Raw genomic sequence first — 21,043 nt, 5'->3', positions numbered from 1 at the left:
GCCCTCTGAGGCCCTCCGAGGCCAGAACAGGCCGGGCTGGGCTCCTCATTTTTCTCCTGCAGACTTGTAAGCAAGGAACGCTTTTACCTGGTGCCCTTTGTATCTTTCATATTTACTTACATCACTGCCAAAACTTCTATTTCTGCTTTTTCTTATGGTTAACAGTACTTTTTATCTTCAGCTCTTTCTTGTGTGATTTTGTTACACATCGTTGAAATGTCTTCACCCATTCCTATTTTGACTGTTGAGGGGGGAGCTAAACGAGGCACGCTTGATAATTTTGTTATTAGGACGGTCTCCTCGGTCGATAGGGACCTAGTTTTAGCCGAGTGACATGCCAACAGGCGTCGCTCGATTGAACACATTAAGAACAAAAGATCCACAGAGGGCCCCACTTTCTCAGGTCTGCCTCTGCTAACTGATAGAGCTGAAGGTCCTAAGAGCCCAGAGCCTCCACTTGACTCCAGTATTCCCCTACTACTCCAGGAGAGGGTTACCCCCCCAGATTCTTTGGCTGTTTCCAAATTCTGTTATCAATCTTTCCGCCTCGCTGGTTAGCATTCTAGACGAGGTGGAACTTTTGACAGACACCCTGCCACTAGTGACTGAGCCATCTCCCAAGACTAATAAACGGCCCGTAGATGCGGATGCACACCGCTGTCATGGTCCTCCGCCTAAGAAAAGGCGAAGGATGGGACATGGCACAACTAGGAAAAAAGCTACGTTCTCCCCTGTATTAAAAAGCCAGACCACCTACCCTTAGGTTCACTCTCTCCGCCTGTTAACACTATTCTTTCTCAAGATCAGCAGGGACTAGACTTATTGGGGAGTATTGAGAAAATGGTCAGATCTTTTACTTTGCCCTTGGTGGAGAGACTCAAAGAGGATAACTGTTCAGTTGGATGAGCTAGAGAAAGTCTTTAAGGGGTCCCACAAGAGCACTAAGGGTTCAACAGGGGCGCCCTCTGCCCCTACTTCCAGTGTCGTCACCCTGGCTCCTGCGCCCCGGATCCAGGATAAATACCCCAAACAACCTAAAAGTATCCCTTCACAGGTTACTACAACTTCTGGACACGATACTAATAGGCAGGAAAAGGAAGTTATGGGGCGCGTGACACCTAGTTGTCCATTACCCAAACCCATAGTTGCAGATGTCACTGTTAAGCCCGACATTCCTAAAAGACATAGAGTCAATTTGCCCCCTGAAGCAGCCCCTTTCGTGGTAATTTTAACGGGTGTCCCAGTCTTAGATGTAGGCAAGAGAGAAGACCAAGTCCAACTTAAAAATAAAGCCATTCACTGGCTAAAACAGAACCGGACCCTACCCCTTCACTTAAATGGTGAAATACTTATGGTTCGGCGACTTGCATGGTTGGGTCCCAGCCCAAAAAGCATTATAGGGGATATAGTTATAATCAGTTTTAAAGATAAAAGGGCGGTAAGCCACATTCTGAACTGGTCCTCCCTCACAGGCAGTAGCACGATTACCCCAAGAGAACTGCCTTATTTCTATCCCAGAAATATGTTAAGTCCAGTGGTGAAGCCAAGATCGTGGGTTCCCAATGTGGAAAGTCTAGATAGACCATTTAGGCACTCGCAGGTTAACTGTATGAGGAGACAACGCTATCATCCTGAGGGCCATCATCATGTGCTTAGACCCCCATTTGTCCCGCCGTTTGTTAATCCTGCACATTCTGCCCATCAGGCCTATTCGGATCCTTGGAACCACCAGTATCTAAACGACCTTCGTGCTCCACCCGATCCTTGGTCATTTAACCGGTTCCAAATTCCCCTCCATAATCGATACGATAGTCTGCGAGACTTGGAGGGTGTGGACTGACTGAGATGTAAATTTTCCGCATCAACTTGTCCGACAAATTTTTCATCTCCAGCACCCATTAACAGCAGCCCAGATATTTCAGCTGGGCCGCGCTATGTAATCGCCCCAGTCATTGCTTCAGGGTTGCGCGATGAACCTGATTTAGCCTCCACTTGCAAATGAGGCCCTGTTATCCCCGAAGTTCCTGATACCTGTACTGAAGCTACCACTTGTAATCCAGGCCCCGTTATTCCCGAAGCTCTTGATGCTAGTACAGCTAGGCAGATTTGTGAGTTTCCTACTGTTCGTAGCAATAGAGTAACAGCTGCTAATTTTAGCTTACAAGGGAATACCGAGTTTCTATTCTGGAATATTGCAGGGATTAGGGATAGGGTCTTGGATTCTTCTTGGGTTGAGTTCGTTAGTTCATTTGGATTTCTGTGTTTCCAAGAAACCTGGACCACTGAGCCTGTTCACATAAACGGGTAAAGTACTTTTCATGCTGCTGCTCTACCATCTAAACGTGGGAGGAACAGCGGTGGGCTCTTTATATATATTTCGAACCTGCTGGGTGTTGAGAACATTAAGGTAGTCAAAGAGGGAACCTGCTATCAGATTTTATTAATTCGGTTGGTTTCTAAGGTTGACATCATCTTGATCAACATTTACAACAACTTGAACAAATGTTTAGTTGCAGATTTGGTTTCTTCACTGAGCAGGGACTTATATGGGGTTATCACCCCAAATGGGAGGGATTGTATTATTGTTTGTGGGGGGATTTTAACCATAATTTGTGTGATCTAGCGGGGGGTCTGTGGATTTACCGGGGCAGGTGTGGAAGCTTCATCTCCACACTTTTCCCACCTGGATGGGGGCGAATCACTGAACGAAATGTTGGCATCCTTTAACCTAGATTTTGTCAATAGACTGTGCTCCCCTTGTGTTGATTTCAGTGCAAACTTTTTGGGGAGAGGGCATGGTACTATTAAAGATTACATTGTTGCTTTTAAAAGTCATGCCACTTGGTATACAGATTACACTACTCACCCCGCAGGGTTTAGTGATCATCTTCCCCTTTCCTTCGCCATCAAACTACCACAGGCCCAGCATCATACATTGATAGAAAGATTGTCATGGTTAAAATTTTGTGATATGCCTAGACAAAATGGCTACGTTATCAAATGGAGTCATATTGATGTGGAGGCCATGCACAACAAGATTGTCAGGGGATCCCTTGCCGCAATCGAGAGGTGCTTAGATGTCGAGGCCTCCCACGAGGAGACCATGGCAGCCTTTGAGACTATCACACAACATCCGAGATAGTTTGTCCCGAAAGGGGACAGGTTCTATTTCTAGGCCGACGACCAATTCTTGGTTCGACGCCCCCTGTTCTAAGGCACATTCCCACCTTAAGGCTGCATTACATAAAAAGAACAGGGACCCGGCTGAGGTGGCTACCTGTAGAAAAATCTATCGTCTATCCCGAAAGAACTGCAAGAAAAACATCAAACAGGAGGCCTGGAACAATTTGGTTTCTGCTGCTCAAACCAAGGATAGTGCCCAATTTTGGCGTGCAGTTAATGCACCTTTTTTTAACGCAACAAACAATGCTAGGATAGAGTTCGCTATTAGTGAAACTTCATGGATCGACTTCTTTTCGGAAGTTTACAAGCCAGGGGAGACCACAAAGCTAGTTGATATGGAGGGCATAGAAAAGGAGGCATCTCGGATTTTCCAAAAAGTAAACCTGGGAATCTCAATTGGTGAAATGTCCACCGCCATTGAGCAGAGTAGGGGAGGTAAAGCCCCAGGAATAGATGGGGTTCCAATCGACTTGTTCAAATACTCAGCCGACATATGGTCCCCTATATTGAAGAGAGTTATGGATGCAAGTAGCGAGCTGGGTTTTCTCAGGACCTGGTCTGATTCTATCATCATTCCCATTTTCAAGAAGGGAGATAGAGAGAGCCCCTCATGTTACCGCCCTATCTCTCTTCTTGATTCTTTAATGAAGATTGTTGGAAGGGTTGTTTTGAATCGACTATCATCCTGGGTAGATAAAGCAGGAGTCCTATCCCCGGTGCAGTACGGATTCCGAGAAGGGATGGGTACTGTGGAACAGGTGCTGAACTTCACACTCCTCCAAGGGAAATACGTCCAGGCCAAGGCTGGAAAACTTTATGCAGCATTTGTTGACCTAAGTTCCGCATTCGACTGCATTAGGCACGATCGATTGTGGAAGGTGCTGGAATACCTCAAAATAGAAGAGCCTATTATCTCTTTTTTAAGGCAACTTTATGCTGGGGCCAGGGCAAGGGTGAGATTTGGAACCAGTGGGGAATGCACCAAACCCTTTTATGTGAAACGTGGAGTGAGACAAGGGTGCGTCCTCGCGCCTCTCCTTTTTAATCTATATACGAATGAATTAGAGGATGTGTTGGTGTCCAAAGTTATTGATTCACCCAGAAGAGGATTGCAGTCAGCCTTAGACACTTATATTAATTTTATGGAATCTAGGGGCTTGACTCTAAATGTAAAAAAAACCTTTGCGATGGTGTGCACTAGGGGCAAGTCCAAAACCTGCAAACTGTTTGCACGCAGGGAAAAAGTGCAGACCGCCAAAACCTTCTCATATTTGGGAGTAGTCCTTGAGGGCGGGGGACACTGGGGTCCAGCAATTAGGAGCAGAATCCTGTCGTTTAAAAAAGCCACTGCAGCACTCATGGCTTTCTCGCGTAAGATGGGAAAAAGACCCCCTGCAATCTTACTTAAGATCTACTCGGCCAAATGTGTCAGTACAGCCATTTATGGGGCAGGTGTCTGGGGTATCCTAGACACCAGGGAATTACAAACCGTAGAAAATGCTTTTTAAGGTTTATTTTAGCTGTACCTTTTAGTTTATCTGTGTTTAATTGCCACGCAGAGCTGGGGGTCCGACATATCAGTGACCTGATTGCGATGCAACCATTATTACTTTGGCATAGGGTCTGGACCGCAGTCGAGCTAGAATTAAATAGAGAGATCATTCGTGATGTTATGGCTCTTGACAAATCTCACAAAATAGCGTGATTATCATACATTCAAAAGTTTTGTCTAGATATGGGGAAACCCGAGTTTTATAACGCACCAGAGGAGCTTTGTAAGATCTCGAGGAAAGATCTAAAGAAAGATTGTTGGTTTCATCTGGAATCCCTGCGGCTAGGGGTAGTGCTGAATAAAGTTTCGGTAGTGTGGCACCAATTGTTGCTTACATCGGGCAAAATGCAACCCTATCTGAATTGGTGCACCAGGGGCTTTGACAGGTTCTTACTTACTAGGTTCAGATTTGACATCTTTTTCCGCATAGTCTCATTTCCTCATACCAATGACTGGTCAAAAAAGCTTATTAATTGTCCATGCGATGGGAGTGCTGAACAATCAACACTTCATGTGATTTGTTTTTGCGGTTTTTACCAAAAAGAGAGAGCCCGATGGATTAAACCACTCTTGAAATACTATGGTCCTTGGCACCACTGCCACCCAGCTTTACTGTATCTCCAACTTTTAATTGATGAATTGTGTGTGGCTATTATGACTGGATTTTTAAAGAGTGTTTTTAGAAAAAGGAAACATTTAATATGTTCTTAAAACTATTGTATACACAGTTACTTTTCTTTTTTCATGTATTGTTATATATGTGTACATCATGTATCGATTTATGATGATGTTGCTTTTATGATTTTTTATTTTACAAAAATCGAATAAAGCTTTTCTACTACTACTACACTCCAGAGAGTGCAACAGTAGGGAAAGTGTTGGACAGCGTAGGGATAACAATTACTATTCCCACTCCAGAGAGTGAAATAGTAGGGAAAGTGTTGGATAGCGTAGGGGTAAAAATTACTATTCCAACTCCAGAGAGTGCAACAGTAGGGAAAGTGTTGGATAGCGTAGGGGTAACAATTACTATTCCCACTCCAGAGAGTGCAACAGTAGGGAAAGTGTTGGATAGCGTAGGGGTTAAAATTATTATTCCAACTCCAGAGAGTGCAACAGTAGGGAAAGTGTTGGATAGCATAGGGGTAAAAATAACATACTAAATTAATATTTTAAAATAATAAAAAACTTAACTATTAAAAAAATATAAACCATTTACAAATACCAATACATAATTATTAAAAACATGATTAGCAATAAAAAATAACTAAAAGAAATTAATAATAGATACCAATTAATAATAATTTATTACCAAAACAATTATTTAAAAAAAATTATTAGTTAATTACATTTAAATTACTTCCTACCCTATTCCCCTATAAACCCACAACCCACTACAGGACATAATTATCAATTAATCAATTAATAAAAATTAATTACTAATTAATTAAATTAATTACCAGTTAATTAAAATTAATTTATAATAATTAATAATTAACTTAATATAATTAAATTACTTCCCACCCTATTCCCCTATAAACCCACAACCTGCCACAGAACATAATGATCAATTAATCAATTAATACAAATTAATTACCAATTAATTAAAATTAATTACCAATTAATTAAAATTAATTTATAATTCCTAATAAATAATAATTAATTTAGTTAAATTAAATTACTTCCCACCCTATTCCCCTATAAACCCACAACCCGCTACAGTACTAAAATACAAAATTTAATTAAATTACATAAATATAAATTAAAAACATAATAAATACATAATAATATACATAAAAATAATATAGAAATCGATATTGGTAACATCGAAATTATTGACATCGATATTACTAACATCGATATTTAAAACATTGATATTACTAATATCAATATTAAATCTATCTATATAACTTACCTTCTATATTATTTCCCTTCGATATTTAAACATCGACATTATTGTATGTCGATATTTAAAATTCGATATTTTGTCTGTATACCGTCAGGGGAGACACAGGGAGCGAGCGGGAGACAGACAGGGGAGACAGATAAAGGGAGAGGGAGACAGAGGGAGAGGGAGACAGAGGGAGAGGGAGACAGACAGAGGGAGACAGAAGGACCGAGACAGAGGGACGGAGACAGAGGGACAGAGACAGAGGCACTGAGACAGAGAGAGGGAGACAGAGAGGGAAACAGAGGGGTGAGGACGACAGACAGAGGGAGAAAGAGTGACGGAGACAGACAGTGGGAGGGAGACAGAGGGTGATAGGCAGAGGGAGACAGAGGGAGGAGGGCGACAGACAGAGGGAGACAGAGGGAGGGAGACAGACAGAGGAAGACAGACAGAGGGATACAGACAGAGGGAGATAGATAAATAAATTCCCCAAATAAATTGTCCGTCTGACTGTTCTCCCGGTTAACCGTTAACAGAGTAATTTCCAGCGCCAGGAAGCCTGCAAGGTGTCAGTCGCGCTTTACAAATTCTCAAAATAAATAATAAATAAGATAGACAGAGGGAGACAGACAGAGGGAGGAGGGCGACAGACAGAGCGAGACAGACAGAGGGAGGGAGAGAGATGGAGGGAGGGTGAGAGAGAGGGAGGGAGACAGAGAGATAGAGCGGGAGACAGAGTGAGTAAGACAAAGGGAGACTGAGAGAAGGAGGGAGAGGGAGAGAGAGAGAGAGATCGAGGGAGGGAGGGAGGGAGACAGAGAGAGGGAGGGAGGTAGGGAGGGCGACAGACAGAGGGAGGAGGGCGACAGACAGAGGGAGCCAGAGAGAGGGAGGGAGAGAGAGAGGAAAGGAGACAGAGAGATAGAGCAGGAGACAGAGTGAGTGAGACAGAGGGAGACAGAGAGAGGGAGGGAAGAAGAGAGAGAGAGATAGAAAGAGGCAGGGAGACAGAGAGAGAGAGAGGGATGAAGGGAGGGAGACAGAGAGAGAGAGGGAGACAGATAGAGGGAGAGATAGAGGGAGGGAGAGAGACAGACACAGAGAGGGAGACAGACACAGAGAGGGAGACAGACACAGGGAGGGAGACAGACAGAGGGAGACAGACAGAGGGAGACAGACAGAGGGAGGAGAGCGACAGACAGAGGGAGCCAGAGGGAGGGAGAGAGAGGGGAGAGAGAGAGGAAAGGAGACAGAGAGATAGAGCAGGAGACAGAGTGAGTGAGACAGAGAGAGGGAGGGAGGAAGAGAATGAGATAGAGAGAGGGAGGAAGGGAGGGAGACAGAGAGAGAGAGAGGGAGACAGAGAGAGGGAGAGATAGAGGGAGGGAGACAGACACAGAGAGGGAGACAGACACAGAGAAGGAGACAGACACAGAGAGGGAGACAGACGGAGGGAGAGACAGAGGGCAACAGACAGAGGGTGACAGACAGAAGGCGACAGACATTAGAAGGAAGACCGACAACAGAACGCTGTTAGTTCAGCTGACTACCGTTTTTAATCCATAGGTCTCAGAGTATGAGAGCATTGCTGCTAAACTATAAACTGGTGCGAGTTGATACTTGTACTGTTACGTGATTACTACGTTTAAAAAAAATTTTTTTCCCAAAGCACTGCATATTTTAAATTGATTAGAATTTACTGCACCTTATCGCCCGCATCCCTGGTACGCCACAGGAAGTCCAGTTTGTGCAGAGGGAGAGCAGGGTTAATCCAGGTCTTCAGAGTGTGCACAGCCGCCATCTTGGGAAAGGTGGGGACGCGCTCTAGCTGGTGCTACTTCCGGGGAGAGCCTACTTAGGCAAGGCTCAGCCGGACGCCCAGCATTAGAAGGAAGCCCAACAACAGAACGCTGTTAGTTCAGCTGACTACCATTTTTAATCCATAGGTCTCAGAGTATGAGAGTATTGCTGCTAAACTGAAAACTGATGCAAGTTGATACTTGTACTGTTACGTGATTACTAAGTTTTTTCAAAAAATTGTTCCCAAAGCACTGCATATTTTAAATTGATTCGAATTTACTGCACCTTATCGCCTGCATCCCGGGTCCGCCGCGGGAAGTCCCGTTTGTGCGGAGGGAGAGCAGGGTTACTCCGGGTTTTCGGAGTGAGCACAGCCGCCATCTTGGGAGAGGTGTGGACGCGCTCTAGCTGGCGCTACTTCCGGGGAGAGCCTACTTAGGCAGGGCTCAGCCGGACGTGCAGCATTAGAAGGAAGACCGACAACAGAACACTGTTAGTTCAGCTGACTACCGTTTTTAATCCATAGGTCTCAGAGTATGAGAATATTGCTGCTAAACTAAAAACTGATGCGAGTTGATACTTGTACTGTTACGTGATTACTACTTTTAAAAAAAATTGTGTTCCCAAAGCACTGCATATTTTAAATTGATTAGAATTTACTGCACCTTATCGCCCGCATCCCTGGTCCGCCGCAGGAAGTTCCGTTTGTGTGGAGGGTGAGCAGGGTTACTCCGGGTCTTCGGAGTGAGCACAGCCGCCACCTTGGGAGAGGTGGGGACGCGCTCTAGCTGGCGCTACTTCCGGGGAGACCCTACTTAGCCCAAAGCTTAGCCGGACGCGCAGCGGGCGCGCCGCCGGCGTGCCAAAGGCAAGCCTGTCTGTGCCGGTTTGTGCCGGGACCGTGCCCAGTGCCACCACCCCTGTTCATTTTTCAAAAATTAGCCTCTCTCGTGAGGAGCTGTTGGAGTCAAATACGGGTAACTGTGAAAAACCCTCCATCATGCTTGATCACTGTATTACAGTCTCCAGCGGCTGCCCTTCCTGCGGCTTCTTGCTTACAAATCCATCAGTACATCCTAGAGATGGCACTCAGCTTACAAATACCACTGGATGTAAGACTAACAATACTACCCCTACTCTGGCAACTACATGTGTAAATACAAAACTAGCCGACAGGCCCACAGGTGATAACCATAAAATAATAAAAAGTATCCTAATAAACGTTAGATCTATGTCCAAACATAAATATATGCTAGAAACCCTAATAACAGATAACTCGGCCGACCTGGTCTTCCTTACGGAAACCTGGGCGTCAGACTCATCAGGACCAGATTGGAATATCGCTGTCCCTACCGGATATTCAGTGGCACAGGTAGACAGAACAGGAGCAGTGGGGGTGGAATTGCGCTAATATATCGCTCTTACCTCAAAGTAAATGTCTTCCCACAATTAGGCTTGGAAGATGAGACTATGACTTTTAGCGTGAAGGACAAAAATCAAGAAATTCTGTCAGACTTACTGGTGTACAGGCCCCCGGGACCCAGAGCCCCTTTCATTAGAGCGCTTCAAACCTTCCTAGAATCCTGCCTCGATACAGTCACCTTCATGGTCCTAGGTGACTTTAGATACTATTTAGAGAAAAATAATGACACGGACGACGCCACCCTTATCGATAATTTCCAGGGTTTTAGGGTGGAAAAGATAGTTTCAAAACCCACGCATCAAGCGGGCCATACGCTCGATGGCATTTTTACTAACAAGGACCACATCAGGATAACATCGGTCTTATCAGTTCCTTGGTCGGACCACGCAGCCATCTTTTTTAATATAAAAACTAACCTCCCTATCACCCGCCGAAGGGATCATTCTCTTCCAGCCAAAACGCGAAAAATTAACTAAAATCCTATCTGTGAATGCCCCCTCAATAGAAGATAGCAATAGTGGGGCCAATAAATTCAACACATGGATTAGCCAGGCGATAAACGAGTTGGCCCCTTGAGGCAATAAAGAAACCAAGAAGACGACTAGTCACCTCACCATGGTATACTGCTGACGTCAAACTAATTAAACTTAAATGCCATCACTATGAGCGGATCTGGAGATCGATTACAGCATTCAACATAGGAAAGAATATACCAGCCTCTTACTTGAATACAAAATAAAGATAAAACAGGCCAAATCTGCCTTCTTTACCCAAAAAAATCAAGAGGCTTCAAATTCCTCAAAGGAATTATTTAAAACGGTATCGAAATTAGCAAAGTGTCCTCGAGACACTATCTTTGTCCCGGATCAGAATTTTGTGGATAATATGGCCCTGTTTTTCCAGCACAAAGTCCAAGCTGTCTACGACGATCTCCACAATCTTTCTACAACAATAGCAACGGACCACATGGAACAGAATGCACCCCCTGCAAATCATCTTTCTCAATTCTCCCTCCTAAACGAAAATCTGGTCACAAATCTGTTAATTCAGACTAAATCAGGATCACCCCTGGACCCCTGTCCCCCTTACACACTTCATTTGGCCCCTGAGGCAATTAGCTCTATTCTGACCCCTTTACTGAATGTGATAATAGGCTCTAGAGTCTTTCCTCAAAGATGGAAAAAGGCCTGCATAAGGCCCATTTTGAAAAAGGAATCTCTGGACCCATTGGAATCCAAAATCTATCGTCCTATATCGTGCCTTTCCTTACCGGCCAAAATACTTAAAAAAGCATTGAACCAGGAACTAATGGAATTCGTAGACCTAAATAACATCTTAGACCTTACCCAGCATGGCTTTAAGTCATGTCACTCTACTGAATCCGCTTTAATTATGGCCACTGAGGAAATTCGCAGAACCATGGATGAAGGAGGCAGAGCAGTTCTAATACTGCTAGACCTGACTGCAGCTTTTGATACCGTCAATCACGGGGTCCTATTAGATAGGCTCAGAGCAGCAGACATTACAGATATTCCCTTAATGCTACTCAGGTCTTTTTTAGAAGCCCGAGTACAGCAAATCCACTGGGAGGGCCTTCAGTCGGGAGAGTTTTTTCTCCCATGTCGCGTCCCTCAGGGATCGGCGCTCTTCCCTACCATGTTTAATTTGTACGTGACCCCACTGTCAAAACTTATAAAATCTCACGGCCTGTGTTTAGTGTCTTATGCCGATGACACCCAGTTAGTGGTGTCTCTCTCCCAGACGGTGGAAGCCACAGCCGAGCGGTTTCGCAACTGTCTCCTTGACGTAAAGAGCTGGATGAGTAAGAACTTTTTAAAGCTCAACACCGAAAAAACCGAGGTGATTGAGTTTGGCCAAAAACCCTCCATCTGGAGTCACCTATGGTGGCCTCCAGAAGCTGGCACATGCCCAGTCCCAGCAAAAAAAGTCAGGAACCTGGGCTTTAGGTTCTCCGGAAAATCCTGCCATATATACCTCTCACATTGAGGAAAACAGTGGTTGGAGCCCTGGTACAATGCTGTATAGACTACTGTAACGCTTTATATCTAGGAACTGGTGAAAAACAAATCGCAAAACTTCAATCAATTCAAAATGCGGCAGCCAGAGTCCTGCTAGATCTCCCCAAGCGTCACCCGACATCGAATGCACTACGGGTACTTCACTGGCTCCCTGTCAGGCGTAAAGTGCAATTCAAGGCCCTCTGTCTAGTCCACAAGTCCCTTAATGGAAGGGGGGCGGAGGACATGACAAATCTCTTTCCTCGCTATGTGCCGCCCCTCACATTAAGATCTAGCAGTCTGGACTTGATCTGTATGCCTAGAATAAGGAGAGTCCGATGTGGCGGAAAGTCTTTTTCCTACCAGGCAGCGAAACTATGGAGCACCATGCCCATTGCGCTCCGCTCTGATTCAAACAGGATCCGTTTTAGAAAAGCTTTGAAAATCTGGCTCTTCTCTATGGTCTAACTGGCAGTCCTGTTCACCTTCCTTCTATAGCGCCAAGATGCCTCGGCTTAAGGGCGCTTAACAAATAATTCAGTCAGTCAGTCAGTCAGAGGACGACAGAAAGAGGACGACAGACAGGGGAAAACAGACAGAGGGAAGGAAACAGATAGAGGGAGGGAGATAGAGAGAGGGAGACAGACGGAGGGTGGCGGCAGACAGAGGGAGACAGATAGCGGGAGATAGAGGAAGGGAGACAGCCAGAGGGAGACAGACAGAAGGAGGGAGAAAGAGGGAGGGAGACAGACGGAGGGAGACAGAAGGAGGAGGGAGACAGAGGAAGGGAGACAGACAGAGGGAGACAGACAGAGACAGACAGAGGAAGGGAGACAGACAGAGACAGACAGAGGAAAGGAGACAGACAGAGGGAGGCTGACAGAGGAAGACAGATGGAGGGAGACATAGGGAGGGAGAGGGAGGGAGACAGAGGGAGGGAGGAGGGCGACAGAGGGAGGGAGACAGAGAGAGGGAGACAGAGGGAGGGAAAGGGAGGGAGACAGACGGAGGGAGAGGGAGGGAGGGAGACAGAGGGAGAGAGGGAGGGAGACAAGAGAGAGAGAGGGAGGGAGAGAGAGGGAGGGAGACAGAGAGAGGGAGAGAGCGGGAGACAGAGTGAGTGAGAAGGAGGGAGACAGAGCGAGGGAGGGAGGGAGCGAGAGATAGAGAGAGGGAGGAAGGGAGAGAGAGGGAGGGAGGGAGGGAGGGAGACAGAGAGAGAGAGTGGAAGAAAGAGAAACAGATGTGTGTATGCCGGGTCTGGTTGCTTAGTGGACGAAGGCGTCCGCTGCAGGGGCCTGTGTTCAACTTCATGGTCAGTTTTTTTTTGCTCTAGCCCCGCCCCCTCTCACACTGACCCCGCCCCCACCGGTGCAGCCCTCGGCCACAAACCACACTGTAAATTTGGCCCCTGAGAGAAAGCTTATGAGTACCCATGTGATAATAGAACCACTGGCACTTAAGACTAAAACGATCTCCATGGTTAAGTGATAGAGATTGGAGAGTCCACACCTCTGGTGTTCTTGTATGCTTATGACACACTTTCTGTCTTAAGGAACCTTGAAATTCACTGCCCCACTTGATGTAACTACTGGAGGAATTTGGGCGGGGTTTCTCTGGACACCAAGTCAATCAACACAAGAGCCTACTGTTCCCCTAGTCGGCTTAGCTGGGCTGTAAAGGGAGAGACTCCCTGACCTGGGACTAAGATGTATGCTTTCCGGTACCTGGCAGTTCAAGCTGCAGCAATGGCAGACCAGCAATATGCCTATATAATGGGGAGGGTAATAGAGGGGCTTTGGGGCACTTTTGGTGCATGCTTCCACTATCCTTCATGGAAAAGGTGGCAGTAGCCAAGATGGTACTGTTACCACGTTGTTTATATCTAGAAAACACTCTCTGTCACCTAAAACTAGAAATTTTTAAGCAGATGAACAAGATCTTGGTTTGACAGGTGTAGGCGGGTGGGCATTCTAGGGTGGCACTGACAACCCCTCATGTGGACCAGGAGCTTGGAGGCCTGGAACCACCGAAACGTGAACTGTAATATTAAGCGGACCATATTCAGCATACTGCTAAGTGGTTGGGCAAGAAGGATAACTGGAAGATAAAGTAAATGTGGGGGTCCTTGCGTATACTGTTGATGAGAGGGGAAACCAATGGGCTAGGGTGCCATACAAAGTTTGATAGGCCACCCAAATCTTGGAACAAATTGTTAAGAGGATGGTCAGACATTAACTGTTTGTCAGAGACTTAGGCATCTGAGACCCGCAGCCGCCCGTTCATCAGATTAGCAATGACATGGCTGTAGCTTGATGGTGAATGAGGGATGCCAACTACTTGGATACTTATACCCTAGGGATCGGTTTAGAAGGCACAGGATACCTTAGGGGTTCACCCAGCAGTTTCTGCAGTATGCTAAACTAACTGGTACTGCGAGGGAGGTGTGGAAGGGTTTCCTTGCCTCCCTTCTTATGGCACGTGTTGTTAGGAGCCTCTTGATGTTTCGCACAGGAGGTCAACTTATAACACTAAAGTATTGGGCCCTGAAGTCCGATTCTCCTAAGCCTGAGTATAAGGATAGACATGCCTGGGATGCTGATCTTAATGCCTAGCTGACTGACAGGGACTGGATGAGGGTGTGTTTACTGGTATGGAAAGTATTGGGAAATGCACATTTTAAGCTACCACACTTTCATTTACTCCACCACATGTACCTCACCCCAAGCATATTGGCAAACATAAACCTGACCAAGTTGCGGGATGGCCCCCGTTATGGGGAGGATGGAGGGACATTCTGTACGTGGGATGCACCTGCCCGCATATGTAGGAATACTAGCTTGGGTTGTAGAGGCTGTGAAGAAGGCCACTAAAATCCCATTGCCTTTGATGATGAATCAAGATTTCTAAAGCATGCAGCTACTCTTGGGAGTGTCCCAGTGCTAAGCTCACAAGGAAAGGCAACTTAGCCTTGAGAAAAGAGCCATGTTTTAAGCCTCTTTCTAAACATGAACAGCCCCATTAAATGCTACTGGCCCTTTCTGGAATGGCCAAAGGGGGCGAAAATGCAATATATATTTCTTCAGTTGGCCCTGCAACTAGCAAAGTAATGGACTTCCACTGGGTGGGTGAGCATGTGCAGTGCCAGCACTGAGCTGTGGATACGGGATACGCTAGAGAGGACCCCAGGGGTAGAGACCCAAATAAAACTAACCAGTGAGTGCAGGATGACTTGACTACCTGGGACAACATCGTAGACCACCTCATTGACAGGGAAAGTACTGGGGAGCCAGCAGACAATCAAGATACCAACTAAGCGTCCAGTAAGATTGAGATGTAGGGAAGGTGTACGTGTGATGTCTGCACAACGCATAGCAAGTTATGATGAGTTAGAAACTCATCCAGTTGCGCACTGTGCACTTGGTGTTGTCCTACACCTTAAATATTTTTACTCGTACACTTCTTTTTACAATTGATTAACAGGTATTTATTTTCATAATCTGATTTGTTCAAATTATCATAACAAAATACATTCTTTGTGCATTAGTTCACTTTCTATCACAATTTATACAGTGCATTGTTTAGTGATACTAGTATTTCCACAATATAACCATTGATCACATTTCACATTTTTCACTCCTTGCCCAATGCATTTCGGTACCGAGGTGAGTGAGGGTGGTGAGGAGCATGGGGAGGGTAGGCCAGATGTCCAGAACTATGGGATTTATTGTAATGCATTTAACTGTACTAAATACATGGCAAAACAACAGCATGAGCACAACAGGACTGTTATTGACTGTTTTGGAATACACATCAAAAAATGACTAGCTATACCTAGTAGAATTTTTAAACCAAAATATAGACCCTGAATCACACAATTTAATGGACATCAGATTTGGCGTATCCAATATGCAAAAACACAGAAGAGTATACCTTTATAATACAATAATCAACAAAAAAGGGTGAACTCACAGTAGCCACCACCAAATGCTTAATAATGAGCAAGAAAGTAAGGAAATGAGGTGAGTACTAGCAGATGTCTTTGACCAGGCTACTTGGGACTACACTACCTCACGCACTTTTGTCATCGATTGTGCTACACTGGCCCTTAAGAGAATTTGTTTTCAATATCAGGATGCTATCTACCTGCAAAAGACAGGGACTTCTATGGGCAGCACATTTGCTCAAAGTATTGCGGGGTTATACGTTCACAACTTTGAACAGACCCACATCCTGGCAGCAAGCAATCCTTACACTCTCAATGTTATCCTGTGGCAGAGGTACATTGATGATGTGCTTTTAATCTGGCAAGGCTCTGAGGATAGCCTCCTAGCTTTTTTTGACTGGGTTAATACTTGCGACTCACATCTAAAATATACCCACCATTACCACCCAGAGACCATTGTATTTCTTGATGTCACAATAACGAGAGTCAAAGATCGTTTAACTACGAAGACTTACTACAAGCCTACCAGTAGAAATAATCTACTCCATTTTTCGAGCTTTCATCCGCGTTCCTTGCGGACTAACCAGCCATTCGGTCAGTATCTACGTATTCGTAGAAATTGTAGTGATGTAACAGATTTTAAAAAGCAAGCACAAGATCTTACTGACAAGCTGGTTAACAGAGGATACCCAAAGAAAATCCTAAAACAAGGTTGCAAAAGGGCTAGAAATCAAAACAGGGAGGCACTTTTGGAGGACTATGAAAAGGACAAGCAATCAGAGACACCACTTACATGTGTGACGACTTATAGCAATATTTCAAATGCTGTAAGCCGTGCAAATGGCAAACACTGGAATGTCTTGGCCAGCAGTGGGAGTGATTGGAAGAAACCCCTATTTTCTTATAAAAGGGAAAGGAGCCTTAAGGACGCATTAGTACATACTCAGCCAAAAAACAATGATGCAGTCCAGGACCAAAGTGTATTAAGCTCCTGGGGCCTGCCTCCTGTTAAAAAGGCCATTTCCCATGTGGCCGATGCAGTGTTTGCCACTTAACTACTGCTACAAAGACACTGAACCTGGAAGCAGACAAACTGTGGCATCTCAGAAGTCATACAAACTGTAACTCCGCTAATGTAATTTATGTAATCACGTGCCCTTGTCACCTAAGGTACATGGGCATGACCACACGAAAAATTAAATTACGCATTTACGAGCATCGCAGTAATGTGAGATGCCGCAAAGGGACAACAAAACTGACTACTCATTACCTGGACCATGGACATTGCCCCAATGACATCAGATGGACGATAATAGAACAACTCAGACAGGGCAGCGAGAACACCATCTTTGAAAAGGAACAAAGGTGGTTTTATCGTCTTTCCACACATACACACGGATTAAATGATGACATACCTTGGGGTTCTGTGATGCGACAATAGATCTGGCCCCCTTTTTCTTAATCTTTTTCTTAATCTGTTTGTGTATGGATAGGAGGCATACAACCCTTTTTGTAATTTTCACGTTAATTGTCCCAGATTTGGTTACTGACTGACAATTTATATCACATTAGCCTACATAAGATCTCTTGAATGCAAAAGGTAAAACTGTCAAAACAGTCCTTTCTATAAATCGAGAACTTCCCTCCCCCCACACACCCCCACACCCTTAACCCCCTCCACTTCCCCCCTGAATAAAGTTGTTTGAAAAGAAAAAGCGAATGATTCAAGCGTTCTTCGTTTTTTATATATCAACTTCTCTTTAAGAACTATTTGGATCGGTAACCACATGATCACAAGCCACGTACCATTAGATCACACAGATTCAGTGAATGTAATAGGCAAAACCGCTACCACAGGTTTTTCCATAAATTAGGTGCCCCACTGTTCACAAATTTTCCGATAATCTAGCTCTTGTCAGCATAATAAACTTGTTTTGAAACAAAAAAAAGAGTGATTTGGATGCTCCTCTTTCTCATAGCTCACCTTCCCCTTTAAGAACAACTCGGATTGGTAACCACGTGATTACTAACAACGCCGGGCACGTAAACATAAAAACAAATGGCGCCACCGGCTCAGTGTATACGGGCCGTGGAAGTAATCGAAGTAGGTTATCCGGCGGGGAGTCGCTCAGACGAAAGTGAGTCTCCTGTGTGTTTCATTACTTTTGGATCTAATGACTTCTGAATGTGTGACTGTCGAAATACAGTCTTATTAGTTTTGTTTTTCGAAAGGTAACCTAAGTTGAGATGTAAGGCTTATATCTTTACAGTACATCCGGGCGTGAAGGTTTCCCCTGCCATTGGCCCAAGGGGTTCTTTACCCTAATTCGAAAAGTGAGTTAACATTTTTTATTGATATAGCCTGCTCTTTCTGCTACTAAAGGTGTATTTTTAATCGTATTTTTATCATATACGGGCAACTTCTCTTTAAAGAAAAATATTGCAGATGCCATTAAAACAGAATGGATATTTTGTGGCTCCCGCTGATAGTCAACAATATAGGTGGAGTGCGTCGACAGTAAATACCGAAGTTAATCATAAAGCTTTCTTCCCGCCCTTTTTTTTACCGCTAATGGAATGACATTGGTAACAATAATTTTGTCAGAGCACCCTATCTAGAAAGGCCTGACTATATCCAGATGTCGCAAATAGGCGGAATAAAAAACGAAATTACGAGGTGGGTTCTATTAGACTGACATTTATATCTATATGAGAACTTCTTTAAGAGTGATGAAGCTGTGTTATCCCCATGCACTCAGAATAAACAAGAAAGAGTCCCCTACCCACTAAGATGCGCGCTCAATTTTCATTGAAACACAATGGTTTCTTCACAATCTTCAACAGATTCAAATGACGTCAATAAAACGATCTTTCAAAGATGACTTCCATTCATTTATTCATCAAAAGTTCAATGGTTCATAATGATATTCTTATTACTCATATCTTCCTTTTTTTCATGGTCTTTCAAAACACCCAATGCATTTCGGGTCTATCACAAGAGACCCTTCGTCAGGGGTCTGTAAAGTAAGTAATACAGGACCAAATTAGAAACTCCACATTCTAATCAATAAAACAAGTGCACGTGCAAAATGAACGCAAATATGAAGTAGATTAGTGCACAAGGCCGGTGATCGAGTGTAGTGATCCAAAGGGTCTCTTGTGATAGACCCGAAATTCATTGGGTGTTTTTAAAGACCGTTAAAAAATCGTGATCAACTCCCACCAAATTACAAATTGAGAGACCCTCTCACCAGTAGGTGATGCAATTAGCAATAGAGTTGCTGCGGCAACTGAATGGGGTGAGGTAGCGGCAGTTGTCAGCACTGCACTGCCCAGGAATAACCATGAATTTTCTGATACTGTGGTGAAACAGCTATGCAGGGAAAGCCAAGCTCTTGCTCATCTTTAAGCGTTTTATGGAGAAGTCAGGCTTCTCTCTGAATAACCGCCCACCATCAAAACCCATCAAATGACTGATATTCCCAACAGCATAGCCTTGATATCTCTTGAAAATCCAGAGGAAAGTATTCAAGCAAGCTGACGCAGCATGACAGTCATGCCCAAAGACAGTGTGACAGTGCCCACAGAGGCAAAACAAAACTTCAGGATCTGTTTTGATACATCTAGGACATCACTCACAAGGTCAGAGAATGGCTTCTTCTAATTGTCTTGCAGGCTGACAATCTTGTGTTTCTCCATTTCCTATAAAGCATAGTCATATCAGTCCAAAAGGTGGGTGGCCTTAGCTGTGTGGAGAGCCAAGCTGATGGACACATACAATTTGTAGCTCAAGGTGTCAAGATTGTTGAGTCCCCTGTCCGTGGGTGTCAAAGGAAAGGTGTTAGGGTTCTTCATTGAAGATAATGTTTGAACCACCAGACACTCCAGAAACAAGTGGAAGGGTAAAAGGTGCTGATCACCCTTTGTGTGCCTATGACATTTGGTGATGTGCCTGTGGACTCCCAGGTCACAAAGGGGTTTACCCATGCTCTTATTACAGTGCCTATGAGAGCCTCACTGTTGGGAAAAAAGGTAAAGCCAAGGCTTTTGAATATGAACTAAAAATCTCCTCCACACAGCCAAACCTTTTGCCCTTGGAAAGGTGTTCATAACGGAGTTCATTGTTTAAATTAGCCTTGACTTTTTCCTTTATAATATGAAAGACACTTCCTCTCATCAACTCCATGGCACACACCACAGTTTGCTCCATTGTTGATTGTTGCCATAAGATTGGAAATCGGTGCCCTTAAAGGGCTTGAGCAAATGAGGGACAGAACCCTAGCCAGTTTTTTTGACTTCACTATAGGCACCAAGGCTATGGAGGTGCACCAGTGGGGTCAGAGCCACCAAACCCGGAAAAACAACCTCCCTAGGAAAGAGGCTCAGTGGGTTGTGGACCTGAAAAGATCCAACCAGAAAGCCTCAACCTGTGTGGGGTGGGTTGAAGCACTGGACAACTGTGGTCTCATCCTTTTATTGGGTAGGGGCATCCAACAGTCATGATACTCTGAGTAATCCAGACGGTGGGACCACTTTCCCAGGGAAGTAAAAGACCCCTTTTTCATAAGGCCCTTTTTGTGTATTTTGTGAGAAGAACTCTTAGGACAATATTTCCTAGAAGGGACTTACCTTTGCGAGATGGGGTCTGCTTAGAAGTCTTCCTGCATGCCTTAGCCAAAAATAACTTGGACTCCTGCTCTCTGAAGTGATGTAATGTGTGAGGTCATAAGCAGTGCATTGTGGGGACATAAGTTATAGTTAGTTCAGCTAACCATAACACTTGGAGTTTCCATGGACTGTGTGTGTAAAATCTAGACCTAACTATAACGTCCCTTTAACCTGTGTTTTTTAAGTCAATATATATATATATTGTTGTCATTTAATTATAAAATATTTTAAATAATCTATAATCAACGATCTGATCAAAATGCGTTGGCTGGATGATGCTCTGTTTGTACCACCTAAATATAAATAAAGCAGATGACTGAATTGGACACTTGGCTGGACTCAATATTTGGACAGTAGCGAATTTGGGTATTGTCTAAGGTGCACCACTCCATTGATTCTTTCGGTTGTTCTGCATCTGCAGCTGCACCTAACGACGGCGAGGGCAGGGGTGTTTGTACACTAACCATTGCTATACTAAAATAAGGAAAAAAAAAAGAGTGAAGTGCGGCCATCACAGTCCGCCGTGCTTTTCTAGTAAACATGACTCACAATAGTGTCCAGT

At 44.5% G+C, this 21,043-nt stretch overlaps 1 protein-coding gene across 1 annotated transcript in view; it reads right to left on the bottom strand.

Annotated features, from left to right (window-relative positions):
* LEKR1 (leucine, glutamate and lysine rich 1) overlaps positions 1-21,043 on the bottom strand; it is a 581,209-nt gene that overhangs the window by 9,319 nt on the left and 550,847 nt on the right. The window lies entirely within an intron of this gene.

The sequence above is a fragment of the Lissotriton vulgaris genome, chromosome 11 (genome assembly GCF_964263255.1).
Source record: "Lissotriton vulgaris chromosome 11, aLisVul1.2, whole genome shotgun sequence".
Lineage (NCBI taxonomy): Eukaryota > Metazoa > Chordata > Amphibia > Caudata > Salamandridae > Lissotriton > Lissotriton vulgaris.
Note: the sequence above shows the minus strand (reverse complement) of the source record. Positions and strands in the feature narration are given on the sequence as shown.